Source organism: Triticum dicoccoides, chromosome 6A (genome assembly GCF_002162155.2).
Source record: "Triticum dicoccoides isolate Atlit2015 ecotype Zavitan chromosome 6A, WEW_v2.0, whole genome shotgun sequence".
Classification (NCBI taxonomy): Eukaryota; Viridiplantae; Streptophyta; class Magnoliopsida; order Poales; family Poaceae; genus Triticum; species Triticum dicoccoides.
In genome coordinates this window covers 424,891,818-424,909,497 of record NC_041390.1, presented here as the reverse complement: position 1 = coordinate 424,909,497, position 17,680 = coordinate 424,891,818, and positions in this window count along the sequence as shown.

The following is a 17,680-nucleotide window of genomic DNA, read 5'->3' as shown; positions in this document are numbered from 1 at the left end:
CCTCCTTTTAATAGAGAACCAGAACAAAGCATTAACACGCGGTGAATACATGAACTCCTCAAACTACGATCATCACCGGGAGTGGTCCCGACTATTTTCACTCTGGGGTTGCCAGATCATAACACATAGTAGGTGACTATAACTTGCAAGATCGGATCTAAAACATGGATATGATTGTGACATAAATGGTTCAGATATGAAATCATGGCACCCGGGCCCAAAGTGACAAGCATTAAGCATGGCAAAGTCATAGCAGCATCAATCTTAGAACATAGTGGATACTAGGGATCAAGCCCTAACAAAACTAACTCGATTACATGATGAATCTCATCCAACTCCTCACCGACCAGCGAGCCTACGAAGGAATTACTCACTCCCAGTGGGGAGCATCATGGAATTGGCGATGGAGAAGGGATGGTGATGACGAAGAACGAAGATCCCCCTCTCCGGAGCCCCAAACGGACTCCAGATCTGGCCTCCCGATGAAGAGTAGGAGGTGACGGCGGCTCCGTCTCGTGGATCGCGATAATTCTTTCTCCCTAATTTTTTTTCTAGAAAAATAGGATTTTATAGCGTCGGTTTCAGGGTCTATGGGACCACCAGGTGGGGGCAACCCACCTAGGCACGCCATGAGAGGGGGCGCGCCCTGGTGGGTTGTGCCCACCCAGGTGCCCCTCTCCAGTGGATCTTGGCTCCAGAAATTCTTATTTATTGCATAAAAATTCCGTGCAAAGTTTCGTTCCATTCCGAGAACTTTTATTTCTGCACAAAACAACACCATGGTAGTTCTGCTGAAAACAACGTCAGTCCGGGGTTAGTTTCATTCAAATCATGTAAATTAGAGTCCAAAACAAGAGGAAAAGCGTTAGGAAAAATAGATACATTGGAGACGTATCACTACTTCATATAATATGAAAGGAGTGTTCGTGATGACCTTAGATTCGAATTCCCCCTCCCAGGGCGATGGATCTCCGGTAGATGAACAATCTACTGGAGGGCAAAAGTGCTCTCTTATGTTCCACCTCATAGACGATGGCTAAAAAATCCCCTGTGGGTTTTAACTCAGGAGGAAAATAAAGGCCAAAATACATTGGGAGGCTGATACATCCATTTTGCATCATGTTTTCCTACTGTTATTTATATATTTTTGTAGTTATATTCCTTATTATGATACAATTCTAATGCCTTTTCTCTCTTAATATGCGTGATACATCAAAGGAGGGAGATTGCCGGCAGCTAGAATTCTTATTGAAAAAGCTACATCAGAGATAGAAATTCCCTAGAGATCCAACTGATGTGATTTACAGAGATTTATTTTGGAATATATAAAAAATAATGGAAGAAATAAGTACCGGAGAAGACCCTTGGTGGGGTCACAAGCCAAGGGGCGCGCACTACCTCCTAGGGCGCGCCCAGGTGGCTTGTGCGACCCACAAAGGCACAATGTTGCCCATCTTCTCCTCTATGAAGCCATTTGTCCTAGAGAACATAAGAGAAGACATTCGGGATGAGTCGCCGCCATCTCGAGGAAGAACCTGGGTAGGAGAACATTTGCTCTATGGCGGCGCGATTCTGTCGTGGAAACTTCCCTCCGGAGGGGAAATCAAAGCCATCGTCATCACCAACGCTCCTCTCACCATGGGAGGACTCGTATTCATCAACATCTTCATGAAAACCATCTCATCTCAAAACCCTAGTTTGTATCTTGTGCTCAGTCTTTGTATCCAACCTCAGATTGGTACCTCGGGGTAATAGTAGTGTTGATTACGTCTTGTAAGTTGATGTTATATGGTTTACTTGGTGGAATATTATATGTTTAGATTGTTAAACACATATTTATATCCTCTGATCATGAACACAATTATGCTTTATGAGTAGTTCTATTTGTTCTCGAGGACATGTGAGAAGTCTTGTTATTAGTAATCATGGGAAGTCGATCACCGTTTAATGTTTTGGTGATATGTTATGTTGTTCTTCCTCTAGTGCTGTTGTGTGAACGCAGGCTACATGACACTTCACCATGTTTGGTCGTAGGGGAAGACATTGTGGAATTAGTTTGTAGATGATGGGTTGCGGGAGTGACTGAAGCCTAGACCCCTGTTTACAAATTATTTCATAAGGAGCTATTTTGGATCCATGTGTTTCATGCTATGGTTAGACTTATCTTAATTACCTCTCTTGTAGTTGTGGATGCTTGCATGGAGGGTATAATCATAAGTAGGTGTTTGTTGAAGTAAGAACGGTAGCTTAGCTCTGGTCCACCCACATAACAACTTATCAAAGCAATGAATGTAAGTCAATGAATCATGGTGAAAGTAATTAGATAAAATTCCCGTGTGTCCTCAAGAGCGTTTTAATCACTATAAGAAGTTCCACCAGCTTTTCCTTAGAAAAAATAAGGATTGGGCCACCTTGTTGCACCTTTCACTTTGGTTACTTGTTACTTAATATTAATTATCTTGCTACCAAATTACCTATCAAAACTATCTTACAACACTTGCAGAGAATACAGATTGCTTGTATCCATGTTGGTAATTCCCCGAAGAGGAGAGGATGATGCAGCACAACAAAGGTAAGTATTTCCCTCAGTTATGAAACCAAGGTTATCAATCCAGTAGGAGAACCAAGCAACACTATGTAAACAACACCTCCACACACACAACAAATACTTGCAACCCAACGCAAAGGAGTTGTCAATCCCTCAACGATATTGAGATAGATTAAATTGTATGGGATTTGATAAATAGATCTAACTATAATACAAAATAAAATAGATAAATGAGAATTTCAGCAAGGTATTTTTGGTTTTAATATGATAGGAAATAGACCCGGGGGCTGTAGTTTTCACTAGAGGCTTCTCTCAAGAAAATAGCATACGGTGGCTAAACAAATTACTGTTGGGCAATTGATAGAAAAGCGAATAATCATGACGATATCCAAGGCAATGGTCATGTATATAGGCATCACGTCAAAGATTAGTAGACCGACTCCTGCCTGCATCTACTACTATTACTCCACACATCGACCGCTATCCAGCATGCATCTAGTGTATTAAGTTCATGGAGAAACAGAGTAATGGAATAAGAACAATGACATGATGTAGACGAGTGAGAGAGTCCTGGATTAGGGGGTCCTCACACAGCCGGACTATATCCCTTGGCCGGACTGTTAGACTATGAAGATACAAGATTAAAGACTCCGTCCCGTGTCCGGGTGGGACTCTCCTTTGCGTGGAAGGCAAGCTTGGCAATTCGGATATGTATATCTCCTCCCTTGTAACCGACTCTGTGTAACCCTAGCCCCCTCCGGTGTCTATATAAACCGGAGGGTTTAGTCCGTAGGACAACGACAATCATACCATAGGCTAGCTTCTAGGGTTTAGCCTCTCCGATCTCGTGGTAGATCAACTCTTGTAATACTCATATCATCAAGATCAATCAAGCAGGAAGTAGGGTATTACCTCCATCGAGAGGGCCCGAACCTGGGTAAACATTGTGTCCCCCGCCTCCTGTTACCATCCGCCTTAGACGCACAGTTCTGGACCCCCTACCCGAGATCCGCCGGTTTTGACACCGACATTGGTGCTTTCATTGAGAGTTCCACTGTGTCGTCATCATAGGCTTCATGGCTCCTTCGATCATCGGCAACCATGCGATCCAGGGTGAGGTTTTCCTCCTCGGACAGATCTTCGTATTCGGCGGCTTCGTACTGCGGGCCAACTCGCCCGGCCATTTGGAGCAGATCGAGAGCTACGCCCCTGGCCATCAGGTCAGGTTTGGAAGTTTGAACTATACTGCCGACATCCGCGGAGACTTGATCTTCAACGGATTCGAGCCCTCGTCAGGTGCGCCGCACAGTCGCGACGGGTATGACTTAGCTCTACCGTCGGACAGTGTTCGGGAGATCACACATGTGGCGACTCCGGCCCTTGATCCGGAGCAGATCGCGCCGTCCGAGGACGGGTGGATGGACCCTGCCCCGGAGGCCGCACACTCGGCGGCGGTAGAGCCAAATACTGACTTCACCTCCTACAAGACCTGTGTTACCGGACCTTTGGATTCGTCCCCGGCCACGGTCTCCGAACCGCCTGCGTCCGTACCCATCAAATCTGATTGGGCGCCGATCACGGAGTTTTCCTCCGCGGATATCTTTCAGCACTCGCCCTTGGGCGATGTGCTAAATTCATTAAGGTCTCTCTCCTTGTCTGGAGGCCCTTGGCCGAACTGTGTTCGGCTCGAGTGGGAAGCGGACGACGAAGAAATTCGTTCCCCACCCACCACCCACTTAATAGCCACTGTCGATGACTTAACCGACATGCTTGATTTCGGCTCCGAAGACATCGACGGTATGGACGACGATACGGGAGACGAACAGGAACCATCGCCCGCAGGGCGCTGGACTGCCACTTCATCACATGATATATACATGGTGGATACACCCAAAGAAAATGACGACGGGGAACGGGAGGAAGTAGTGAAGGACAATTCCCTCGAGAAGCAACCAAAGCAACGGCATAAGCGCCGCTCCAAATCCCGCCCCGGCAAAAACAGCGATAACAGTGCAAGAAAGAGTAACACCCCGGTCGATCCCAAAGGAGACAACGACCACAGGAACCCAGCGGTGGAGCAGGGTGAACCAGCGGACGGCGAACATAGTACGGAGCCGCTGCCCGGTCACGACGACCTCGAGGGTAAAACTCATCAACCTGTCTCCGGAGACATGAATAGTCCGGACGGCGATGCACACATCATCCCTGAAAGACACTTGGCACAAGAGAACCTTAATAAAGGGCTCATTGAAACCGTGCGGAGCCTGAAGAAGTAGAAGCAAAGGCTTAAGACCACACAGAATACGCTCAACAGCAGATGGAATAAAGTGCTTGACATGGAAGAAAAGTACGCGGTAATCGCCACACAAAAAGCTATCCAAAGCGCAACTGTTGCCTGAATTCGACGACCAGGCCTTAGAGCCCACTTAACTAGAAAATAAAATGGCCGATCAACTGGACCGGCCACCCCGTGGTCGCGACAGGGCGGCTAACGATGACATACACAAAAAAGCCGGTTTGACCAGGTCCATTTACGGACCTAGGAAGTGCGTTCCGGCACAGAATCATCGCCGCCCAAATGACTATACTGACAGAATAATAGTTCGGAATCAAAACCGAACACTACAACCATCAGACACACCCAAATATAGGGGTGCTGCGCACCCCCTATGCTTCACCGACGAGGTACTGGACCATGAATTCCCAGAAGGATTTCAAACCCGTGAACATAGAGTCATACGACGGAACAACAGACCCTGGGGTCTGGATTGAGGACTTTATCCTTCACATCCACATGGCTCGTGGAGATGATCTCCACGCCATCAAATACTTGCCCTTAAAGTTGAAAGGACCAGCTAGGCATTGGTTGAAAAGCCTCCCTGAAAACTCAATTAGAAGTTGGGAAGAGCTCGAGGACGCTTTCAGGGCTAATTTTCAAGGGACCTATGTCCGACCTCCAGATGCAGACGATTTAAGTCACATAATTCAGCAACCCAGAGAGTCATCCCGAAAGCTTTAGAACAGATTCCTCACTAAGAAGAAACAAATTGTCTATTGCCCGGACGCCGAAGCCTTAGCGGCTTTAAAACATAGTGTCCAGGACGAATGGCTTACCAGACACCTCGGCCAGGAAAAACCAAGGACAATGGCAGCCCTAACAAGCTTTATGACCCGCTTTTGCGCGGGCGAGGATAGTTGGCTGGCCCGCAGTGGCACTAGCGACCCAAGCACATCCGAAGTCAGGGATGGCAATGGAAAACCACGACGCAATAAAAGCAAGCGTCGAAGCAATGAAGACAGCCCAGACAACACGGCGGTAAATGTCGGATTCAGGGGCTCTCGACCCGGTCAACGGAAAAAGCCATTCAGAGGCAGTAGAGATGGACCGTCCAGCCTAAACAAAATTCTGGACAGATTATGTCAGATTCACGGTACCTCCGATAAACCTACAAATCACACCAACAGAGAATGATGGGTATTTAAGCAGGCCGGCAAGCTAAACGCCGAACACAAGGGGAGGGAGACACCAAGTGAAGACGAGGATGAGCCTCACCAACAAAACACTAGGGGACAGAAAAAAATTCCCACCAGAAGTCAAAATAGTGAACATCATTCACGTAACGAAGAGGAGGAGCACATGCGCACTCCAAGACGTATACACCTTAGAGCCCGTTACCCCCAAGTTCAACCCTTGGTCGGCCTGCCCAATCACTTTTGATCGCAGGGATCACCCGACTAGTATCCGGCATGGAGGATCAGTTGCCTTGGTACTAGACCCAATAATTAACGGATACCATCTCACCCGAGTCCTTATGGACGGCGGCAGTAGTCTTAATCTGATATATCAAGACACAGTCCACAAAATGGGGATAGACCCAACAAGAATCAGCCAAAGCAATACTACCTTTAAAGGAGTAGTACCAGGCCTAGAGGCCCGCTGCACGGGCTCTATAGTACTAGAGGTTGTATTTGGTTCTCCCGACAACTTCCGAAGCGAAGAATTAACCTTCGACGTTGCTTCATTCCGAAGCGGCTATCAAGCACTACTCGGAAGAATAGCCTTCGCTCATTTTAATGCAATACCACATTACGCTTATCCTAAGCTTAAGATGCCCGGTGTCAGTGTCAAAACTGACGGATCTCGGGTAGGGGGTCCCGAAATGTGCGTCTAGGCGGATGGTAATAGGAGGCAGGGGACACGATGTTTACCCAGGTTCGGGCCCTCTTGATGGAGGTAATACCCTAGGTCCTGCTTGATTGTTCTTGATAATATGAGTAGTACAAGAGTTGATCCACCATGAGATCTGAGAGGCTAAACCCTAGAATCTAGCCTATGGTATGATTGTTGTTCGTCCTACGGACTAAACCCTCCGGTTTATATAGACACCAAAGGGGGGCTAGGGTTACACAGAGTCGGTTACAAGGAAGGAGATCTACATATCTGTATTGCCAAGATTGCCTTCCACGCCAAGGAGAGTCCCATCCGGACACAGGACGAAGTCTTCAATCTTGTATCTTCATAGTCCAACAGTCCGGCCAAAGGATATAATCCGGCTGTCTGGATACCCCCTAATCCAGGACTCCCTCAGTAGCCCCTGAACCAGGCTTCAATGACGATGAGTTCGGCGTGCAGATTCTCTTCGGCATTGCAAGGCAGATTCCTCCTCTGAATACTTCATAGAAGATTTTGAACACGAGGATCGTGTCCGGCTCTGCAAAAAAAGTTCCACATACCACCGTAGAGAGAATAATATTTCAACAAATCTAATCTGCTGACGTACCCTGTAGCGTGACATCACCACACCAGGTCTTTATTCGAATCGTTTTTCATAACCAATCTCAGCGTGTTTCGCGAGGCGGTTTCCTTGGCACGTCTTGCCGAAGCAGAGATCATGTCCCCTTTAGTACGAGATTCTCATCAATACGGACGTGGGCAACCCAACCATGCCTATTGGTAGGACTCCTAGATCTTAGGCAAGTCCCAAATGGCCACGAGGAGGATGCTCGATATTCACCCTCTTTATAAAGGGGACAAGGCCTTTTCCTCTCGATCTTAATCGAATCCACCTCCCGCCTCGAGTTCCAACACCCAAAGCTCAGGTTTAGGCACTTTGGACCTTCAACTATGTCCGGATCCAACCTTCAAGGTCGGTGGATGCCTTCCTCCGTCACAGAGGAGGACATCAAGAAGTTGAGAGAGGCCAGATATCTGACCGTCAAAATTTCGCATCGGCTGCCTGCCCGAGGGCAGGTCGTCCCTACTCCCGAACCCAACGAGAGAGTCGTGTTTGTCTCCCACTTCCTCCAAGGACTAGGCCTCGCTCTGGATCCCTTTGTTAGGGGTCTTATGTTCTACTACGGGCTAGATTTTCACGATCTGGCCCCGGATTCCCTTCTTCACATCTCGACATTTATTGTCGTATGTGAGGCCTTCCTCCGCATTACCCCTCATTTCGGCCTATGGCTCAAGACCTTCGATGTGAAGCCGAAGATGATCGAGGGGAAGCACACAGCGTGCGGAGGCGCTTCAATAAGCAAAATTGGTGACGCTCCATGGCCTGAGGGTTGCTTCCCAGAGGTGTCTGGATTGTGGCAGCGGGAGTGGTTCTACATCACAGCTCCCTGCAGTGCCAAGTGGGTAGCGGCCCCCACCTTTCGCTCAGGCCCCCCACCACAACTGATGTCATGGATCGGCAGGGGGCTGAGCTGGGGTCCAGCCAAGGACGTGCCAGTACTACAAAGCCGTATCCGAGATCTCTTTGAGGGAGATTTCAGTCTGGTTATGGTAATGCAAGTCATGCTAGTTTGTCAAGTCCAGCCTTGCAAATGCCGGCCCCTTCGCATGTGGGAATTCAACCCGGAAGGACCGTGAGCTATTCAACATTTCCTCGGCATGACGCACGAAGAGATGTACAAATTGTTCTTCGGACCACAAATAATGTGTCCGGACATCACTAAGGATACAGTTCTGAGCAGCAACCGCCCGGATACCCAAGTAAGAAGCCCCGCATCCGAACACACTATCTGTTTATTTATCGCAACGTTGCCCTAAAAAAGCCACTCTTTGACCAGGATTGGATAGAGAAGGCAAAGTTGATCAGGTGTCCGACCCCCCTCCCTGAGACCTCACCAAATCCCGTGCTAACCAGAATGCTGGAGATCGCATCTTATCAAGCGCCCTCGGGAGAAGATAAAGGGGGAGGGAACAAGGAGGCTAGCGCCTCCGCGAAGGAGGTTAGCCAGGGGAGGAACTGAGACTTCCTCTCCCCAGGGACGAAAGAGAACCGCCTCTGAGGACCCGGAGACAACGGTCTCCAAACGGGGGAAGAAATCTTTGTCGGAGAGTCCTGCCCTGGGGGTTACCCTGGCCGCACTATGCCCTCAAGGGGATTAGCTCTCCACCGAGCTGTAAGTAAAAGGGTAAATGAAAATATCTCGCTTTACCTCTGAGAAAAATAACCGAGGCATTTATCTTGCAGTTCGGATCTTAGCCCTTCTCAGCAGAGCTCATCTTTGGGGGATCTTCTTCCAGAGATGATGGAGAGAAAAATGCCTCCCCCTGCCACATCGCCTCACGAGGCGGGCGACCCTGAGGTGTCGTCACGGAGGGTTTCTCCTGATCTGGCAAGGCCGGAAGGTAATCCTATGGCCACCCGAAGTCCTCAGTATCCGGCTCTTGAAGGGAGCAGTCAAAAGAGTCCGGCACCGTCTAGTGTGCGGTCGGACATACTAAGGATTCTGCTAGAGCAAGCGGCTATCTCAGAAGAGCACCGCATATTTATGGGTACGGTGATTGAAAGGATTTCGTCCGCCGAAAGCGGGTTGCATGAAGCCTTTATGAGTCTACTGACGGGTTTTGAGGTGCACGAAATGATGTACATCTTTGACAGTACCGCACATTTTAGATGTGCCCTGTGTAGATAGTAGCCCCTGAGACTCTGGTTGTCGTTGAAAACGGCGGCAAACAGAGGATCATAGTCCCAGGTAATAACCAGACCGCCTATATGTGCAGGTGGTTGAAGCTCCGGTGGCTAGCCGGACTGATGGGTTTGCCGAACTAAGGCGACAACTGGATGCGGCAGATGCCGACATCGTGCTTGTTAACAAGCGGCTTGATGAGGCACAGGGTAGGTGATTTTTCTGGTGATTGTCACATAGTAAGAGCAGCATGATGCCAGTATCTTTAATATGCTGTGACTGCAGATGGAGCTGCCACCGTGGAGACCCTTCGGGCAGAGCTTGCCCAAGCCAAGGAGCAAGCAAGGAGTAGTAATGCGGCCGCTTTAAAGGCGGCCGAAGAGTTAAGGGATGAACAGGCCGCGCATTGCGAGAGCAAAGAAAAAATAGCCAAGATGGATGTAGAGTTAAAAGATGCTGCTGACCGTTACCAGCTTCTTGAAGAAGAAAACCGGGTGAAGGCGACGGACTTGGAGAAGGCCCGGGTGGCTGCCAAGGAAGCCCGCTCCAAAATTAGAGCGACGAAGGAGGAGCTGAATCAAGCTGCGGATATCATTTCTGGAAAGCCCTTCTTGTTGCGGACTAAGTTCGGAGATCCGAAATATGCTCCTCTAGACCGGCTATGGAGTTCTGCGGACGAGTACATGGATTTGGCTGCAAGTGCAGTTGATGCGGCCGAGTACTTCAAGGATCAGAAAGGTCCTAAAGTGGAGAAGATGTTCTGGTCACAGTTTCACGCTCCAGTCCATCCGCTGTTGCTGAATGAGCGATTGACCGGTTGGTCCGAGCTTCATAGATTATCCGGACTTGCCATGATGTCCGTTGTGGATCATCTGTGGCCAGGAGGGCCAAGGCCGAATAGCTACTTTAGCTTAGTGCAACAATTCCTTGGTGTTGTGCCACGCATCGATGCTGTAAAGAGGTTGGCGTGCATAGAAGGCTCGCGGATGGCCCTTGCCCATGTCAAAACATACTGGGCGGAGATGGATGCCACCACTATTGCGGCACAGGGTTCGGCCATAGGCCGAGTGGCTGCCGAGCACTACTTTGAAGAAGTTCTTGAAGGCGCTCGTTCGGTGGAGGCTCAGTGCTCGAAGAATATTATGTTTGAGTGACATGTATTCCCATTGTAAAAACAATGTTTTATTGAGTTTATCAAGGATGTATTTATACTTTTGCCCGAAAGTACCATGATGCCTCTTGTGCGGCCGTTTATGTATATATGTATATAACCTGAAAGATGGCAGTCGTCGGCTTCAGCCCCCACGCATATAATGCGGGGGTGTTCGCAGAAGACGCATGTTCACACTTGATCCAACGTCTTGGTCCATTAAGGAGGTGATAGCGCAACAAACTAGGCAATCGGACTATAATGCTTTAACACTTTCACTTAGCCAAAGGAGTTTGACAGTGGGGCTACTATATAGCCCCTGGTGGCTCCGCGCTCATCTGAATTCGGGGCGCGTACATGCCTGGCCGGGAAATGGCCCTTCGTTAAGGCAGAGGAATCCTGAAGATTCCGCTAGGTCATCGAGTGGTTGACCAGTCTCACGCTATATCATGACAGTCAGTTTTCGGCTTTCTCTACTGAGGTGCTCGTCCGGATGAACCGGGGCACAATCGCAGTAGTTCTCCTGGTGCCACCTTAGCCGATAGAGCGGAACGTAAGGCAGCAAAACACGGGAGCCGGGCAAACCCAACAGTTGACCAAAGACATGATTCGGAGCTGATGCATATAAGGCCAAACTCGCGACGCCGAACACTCCCTAAGGTATTCGGTCTTTATGATGTAAACCGGGCTTAAACAGTGCCCTTTGTAATAAGCCCCTGGTATCCAGGTACGTGCAATATTCTGACGTGGCCACATGCCAATACGTCGGCATCCTTCTCAATTGCACTGAGAATCCTGGGGATGTGTATCAACAAGAGACAGTAAAAAAGGTTTACATAGGGTCTTAATCTAAAAAGAATCCTTGGAACGGGTCCCTGCTGCACGTCTGCGCCTGTGTCTCCGTTGTGCCATATCCTGGAAGGGTGTAGCACGATGGTCATCTGTAAAAGAGAGGAACTTAGTTGAAAAGTTATCGTGCGAAAAGGTAGGTTATACTAAATAAACCATGTACAGTTCAAGATAAGTAAGGTTGAGCCTAATTGTCACTTGTTTAGACGCGTTGAGCCCCTTGTATTGTTATAGGGGTATAGCCATCAAACCTGTATCAATTATATATAGCTGCACCGGACTCGTCTAACCGTGTCTGTGGTCTTAATGACCTGTCAGATGCTCAAGTTGGTGAGGCCGTCTAGTGTGCGGCTGCCAAGGCGGCCGCACAGTCTTCCGTGCGCAAGGAGCGCTCAATATTTCCATTTACTGTAATGATGCCACGTGGACTGGGCATCTTAAGCATGAGAGAAGCGTAATGCGGTATTGCGTTAAAGCGAGCCAAAGCTTCACATCCTAGTAGTGCTTGATAGCCACTTTGGAACGGAGCGATGTGGAAGGTTAATTTTTCGCTGTGGAAGTTACCGGGAAAGCCGAATATAACCTCTAGTAGCAGGGAACCTATGCAATGGGCTTCTGGGCCTGGCGTTACTCCTTTAAAGGTAGTATCGCTATGGCTGATTTTTGCTGGCTCTATCCTCAATTTGCGGACTGTGTCCTGATATATCAGGTTTAAACTACTGCCGCCGTCCATCAGGACTCGTGTGAAGTGGTATCCGTCGATTATCGGGTCTAACACCAAGGCAACCCATCCTGCATGCCGGATACTTGCTGAGTAATCCCGATGGTTAAAGGTGATCAGTTTGGACGACCAGTGGCAGAACTCCGCGGTGGTAGGCCCTGGGGCATGTGTCTCTATGAGTGCCGCTTTATTTCTCCCCTTTATCATGTGTAACACGTTTACTGTTTTGACTTCTGGTGGGAATTTCTTCTATTTCCCAGTGCTTTGCTTGCGAGGCTCGTCCTCGTCTTCGCTTGGTGTATCCTGCCTCTTAAGTTCGGCGTTGAGCTTGCCGGACTGCTTGAAGACCCAGCATTCTCTATGGGTATGATTTGCAGGTTTATCGGGGGTGCTGTGGATCTAGCATACTTTGTCCAGTATCTTGTTTAGGCTGGACAGTTCGTCTCTGTTGCCTTTGGAGGGCAGCTTTTGCTGACCTGGCCGAGAGCTTCTGAATCCGGCGTTTACCGCCGTGCTCTTCGGGCTGTCTTCTTTATTCTGACGCTTGTTTTTGCTGCATCGTGGTTTCCTGTTTCCGTCCCTGACTTCGGATGTACTTGGGTCGCTGGTGCTGCATCGGGCTAACCAGCTGTCCTCGCCCGCGCAAAAGCGGGCCATGAGGCTTGTTAATGCTGCCATTGTTCTCGGCTTTTCTTGGCCGAGGTGTCTGGCAAGCCATTCATCTCGAACGCTGTGCTTGAAAGCTGCTAAGGCTTCGGCGTTCGGACAGTCGACTATTTGGTTCTTTTTAGTGAGAAACCTGTTCCAAAGCTTTCGGGCTGACTCTCCGGACTGTTGACTTATATGACTTAAATCGTCTGCATCCGGTGGTCGGACATAGGTCCCTTGAAATTTTTCCCGAAAAGCGTCTTCGAGCTCTTCCCAGCTTCCAATGGAGTTTTCGGGGAGGCTTTTAAGCCAGTGCTGAGCTGGCCCTTTGAGCATGAGGGGTAACTACTTGATGGCGTGGAGATCGTCTCCTCGAGCCATGTGGATATGGAGGATGTAGTCCTCAATCCAGACCCCAGGGTCTGTCGTTCCGTCATACGCCTCTATGTTTACGGGTTTGAATCCCTCTGGAAATTCATGGTCCAACACCTCATCGGTGAAACATAGGGGGTGTGCGGCACCCCTGTATTTGGGTGTACCTTAGTGTTCGGATGTTTGTTGTGTTGCATTGCGTGCAGGAGCGCTCTTGCTTGGCCCGTAGATGGATCTGGTTGCGCCTTCCTTTTGATGTGAGCCCTCACGTGGATCGCGTATTGGCTTGTGTGCGGCGTCGGTTGCCGCTCTATGTTGGCCACGAGGTCGTCTATCCGACTGGATGGCTGTTTTGTTTTTTGATTGCGGGGGATCTAAGGCCTCCTCATCGAATTCAGGTAGCAGCTTTCGCTTCGGGTAGCTCTTTGTGTGGCGACTACCGCCGTACTTTGCTGCGGTGTTGAGTACTTCACTCCATCTAATTCTGAGTGTGTCTTGTGCAGCCCTGAGCCTTTGCTTCTGCTTTTTCAGACTCCTCGCAGTGGCAACAAGCCTTTGATGTTTATTCTGTTGCTTCGGGTGCCTGTCTGGTGTGATGTCGTCCGGACTGTTATCTTCGACGGAGTCGGGTTGTTCGGTTTGATTCTCCGTGTTGCCGTGGTCGGACGACGGTTCAATGTCGTGTTTTGTCGTCCGCTGGCTCACCCTGCTCTATCGCCGGGTCTATATGATTGTTGTTTCTGCCGACGCGGGATTTGGAGCGGCGCTTACGCCGCCGCTTTTACTGCTTCTCGAGGGAACAACCCTTCGCTGCGTCCTTCCGTTCCTCGCGTCGTTTTCTTTGGGTGTGTCCACCATGTATACATCATATGATGAAGTGGGCGTCCAGTGCCCTGTGGGCAGCAGTTCCTATTCGTCTCCTGCATCGTCGTTCATAAGGTCGATGTCTTCGGAGTCGAAGTCGAGCATGTCGGTCAAATCGTCGACAGTGGCTACGAAGTGGGTGGTGGGTGGGCGGAGAATTTCTTCGTCATCCGCATCCCAATCCTGCCGGACATAGTTCGGCCAGGACTCTCCTGACAGGGAGAGAGACCTTAATGAGTTCAGTATGTCGCTGAAGGGCGAGTGCTGAAAGATATCCGTGGAGGTGAACTCCATGATTAGCGCCCAGTCGGATTTGATAGACACAGGCGCGGGCGGTTCGGAGTCCGTGGCCAGGGAAGACTCCGGCAATTTGGCGTCACGGCTCTCGTGAAGGGTAAGGTCAATACTCGGCTCGATCGCCGCTGAGAATGCGGCCTCCGTGGCGGGGTCTATCCACCCGTCCTTGGATGGCGCAACTGGCTCCGAATTGAGGGTCGGAGCGGTCGCTGGTGTTGTCGGTGTCAAAACCGGCGGATCTCGGGTAGGGGGTCCCGAACTATGCTCCTAGGCCGGATGGTAACAGGATACAAGGGGCACAAAGTTTTACCCAGGTTCGGGCCCTCTTGATGGAGGTAAAACCCTATGTCCTGCTTGATTAATATTGATGATATGGGGTGTTACAAGAGTAGATCTACCATGAGATCAGAGAGGCTAAACCCTAGAAGCTAGCCTACGGTATGATTGTATGTTGTGATTGTTGTCCTACGGACTAAAACCCTTCGGTTTATATAGACACTGGAGAGGGTTAGGGTTACACAAGGTCGGTTACAAAGGAGGAGATATCCATATACGTATTGCCTAGCTTGCCTTCCACGCCAAGTAGAGTCCCATCCGGACACGAGACGAAGTCTTCAATCTTGCATCTTCATAGTCTAACAGTCCGGCCAATGGAGATAGTCCGGCTATCCGGAGACCCCCTAATCCAGGACTCCCACAGTAGCCCCTGAACCAGGCTTCAATGATGATGAGTCCGACGCGTAGTTGTCTTCGGCATTGCAAGGCGGGTTCCTTCTTCGAATACATCACAGAAGAATTTGAATACAAGGATAGTGTCCGACCCTGCAAATTAAGTTCCACATTTCACCGTAGAGAGAATAATGTTTTCGCTGATCTAATCTGCTAGCTAGTTTTGGCAACACGACGTTACGTCATGGACCGGTGATTATTCGAACCGTTTCTTTTAACCAGCCCCGCACATAACGCGAGGCAGTTTTTCGACACGTCTTGTCAAAGCAGAGATCGTGTCCCCTCATTACGGGATTCTCATCAGTACGGGCGTGCGTAACCCAACCGCGCCATCAATTGCGGCGCTTGGGGGATAAGCGAGTTTTACCAGGCAAGTGGGGACATTTAATTTTGTCCGCCCATATAAAGGGATGAGGATTCACCTTTCTATCCACGCCTTCTTCCTCCTCTGCTCATCCGCTCCCGCACACTCGAGCTCTAGCGCCCAAGTCCTCACTTCCATCTCAACCTTCTCCAACCATGTCCGGAGCGGGAGGCAAGTGGATGGTCTCCTCCGTCACGGAGGGAGACGTCAAGAAACTGAGGAGAGCCGGATACCTGCCCGACGACATCGCGCACTGGCTCCCAGATGAGGGATGGCTCATACCCACCCCCGAGCCCCATGAGAGGGTGGTATTCCTCACCCATTTCCTCCGTGGACTAGGATTCCCTCTCCATCCCTTCGTCTGGGGGCTCATGTTTTATTACGTCCTGGATTTCCACGATCTGGCCCCGAACTTCATCCTCAACATCTCAGAGTTTATCGTCGTGTGCGAGGCCTTCCTCCGCATCAAGCCCCACTTCGGCTTATGGCTGAAGACCTTCAATGTCAAGCCGAAGGTAGTGAGCAGCCGCCAGGCGGAGTGTGGAGGCGCCATGGTGGGCAAGATGCCCAACATCACATGGCTCGAGGGCACCTTCGTGGACACCATAAAGGGGTGGCAATCGGGGTGGTTCTATATCACCGAGCCGCGCGACCCCGCATGGGTAGCAGCCCCCGAGTTCCGATCTGGCATCCCCATGCGGCTCACCTCCTAGAAAGAGAAGGGCCTGTCCTGGGGTAATTCAAAAGAGCTGACCGGACTCCAGTCATGTATTCAGAACATGGTGGATAAGAAGCTCAAGCTTGTCAACATAGTCTAGGTTATGCTCGTCCGCCGGATACTCCCGTGCCAACAACGGGAGTTTACCTTGTGGGAGTTCAATCCGGCGCAGCACCGAACTCTGAACAGGCTCTTCGACACGACTCATGAAGATGCCTGGAGGGTGTTGTTCAAGGGCGTCGCAGTTCCTCCCCCCATTACTGAGGATCGCAGATTCAGCGCGAAGCGCCACGCTAGTGCGGTAAGTTGTTTTACCTTTCACGTGATACTTGTTTTCTATATAGATTGATTCTATGCGGGATCTAAACTCCCGTGCCGTTAACAGGACTAGCAGAAGATGGCTGGACAAATCGACTGTCCGTCTCCCTTGCCCGAAGGCCCTGCGGACGCCCTTCTGGCGAAGATGTTGACTCCGGCCCCTTATAAGGTGCCGGAGAAGACCAAGAAGGCCAAGGGAGCTCGAAAGAGTTCTCGATGCCAGGCGTCGTCGGACTCACCGTCTGATGACTCTGCGGCGCACTCTTCCCCCGAAGACGAGGAAGAGGAAGAAGAGGCTCCCCCATCGACTGGGGGAGACAGGAAAAGGAAGGCCGCCCCAACTGGGGAGGCCGAAGGGTCCAAGAAGGGAAGGACTCTCCTTTCGGACAGCTCCACCGCCGCTGACGAAAGTGAAGACGAGTGGCTGCCCAGGGCCAAGCCCCAGGGGAGATCGTAAGTATTCGGATACCAAAGTAACCCATAGGATTCCTTTGCTGCATTGCTTTCCCTAATCGCCACACATAATTACGCAGGCCGCCATGAGCCAACATCGAGGTATCATCGGACGGCTCCCTGGGTTCGTCGGACATGGATAGCGATCTAGTCCCGACTGCCACCTCCCCTTATCCTGCCAATGACACCGAGGTGTTGTCTCAAGAGGCACCAAATCGAGGGAAGACAGTCCCGGAGGCGCCTCAAGGCGACCTTCCAGACTCCGGGAGCAGAGGGGACCTGGCCCCTGAGAGCTCCGGGTTCGGCCCTCAGCTGAACACCGCGCCGGAACCAGTTCCGGGCTTGGGCAGGCTGTCTCCTTCTAAGAGGGGTGAGACGCCTGTGCTGGTGACCTCTGTCCATCCAGAGGCGCCGGACACTATGTTGGAAGCGCTTTGCAGCGCTTCCATCGAGGAGGAGCACCGCACTATCATGAGTGCAGTGATCCAGAAGGTTCAGTCCGCCAAGAGCGGATTGACTGAAGCCTGTACTAGCCTTCTAACAGGCTTCGAGGTAAGTGTTTTAAAATGTAGTAGAAGTATTACCGCATAGAGAGTAGCCCCTGATGCTTTGTTCGGTGTTCACAAAGAAAAGCTGAATAGAGGATCAAATATATCGCAAGAGTCTAATATAAGTATGTCAATATGCATATGCAGGCTTCGCTGCTGGCGTCCGCCGCACTAACTGCGGAG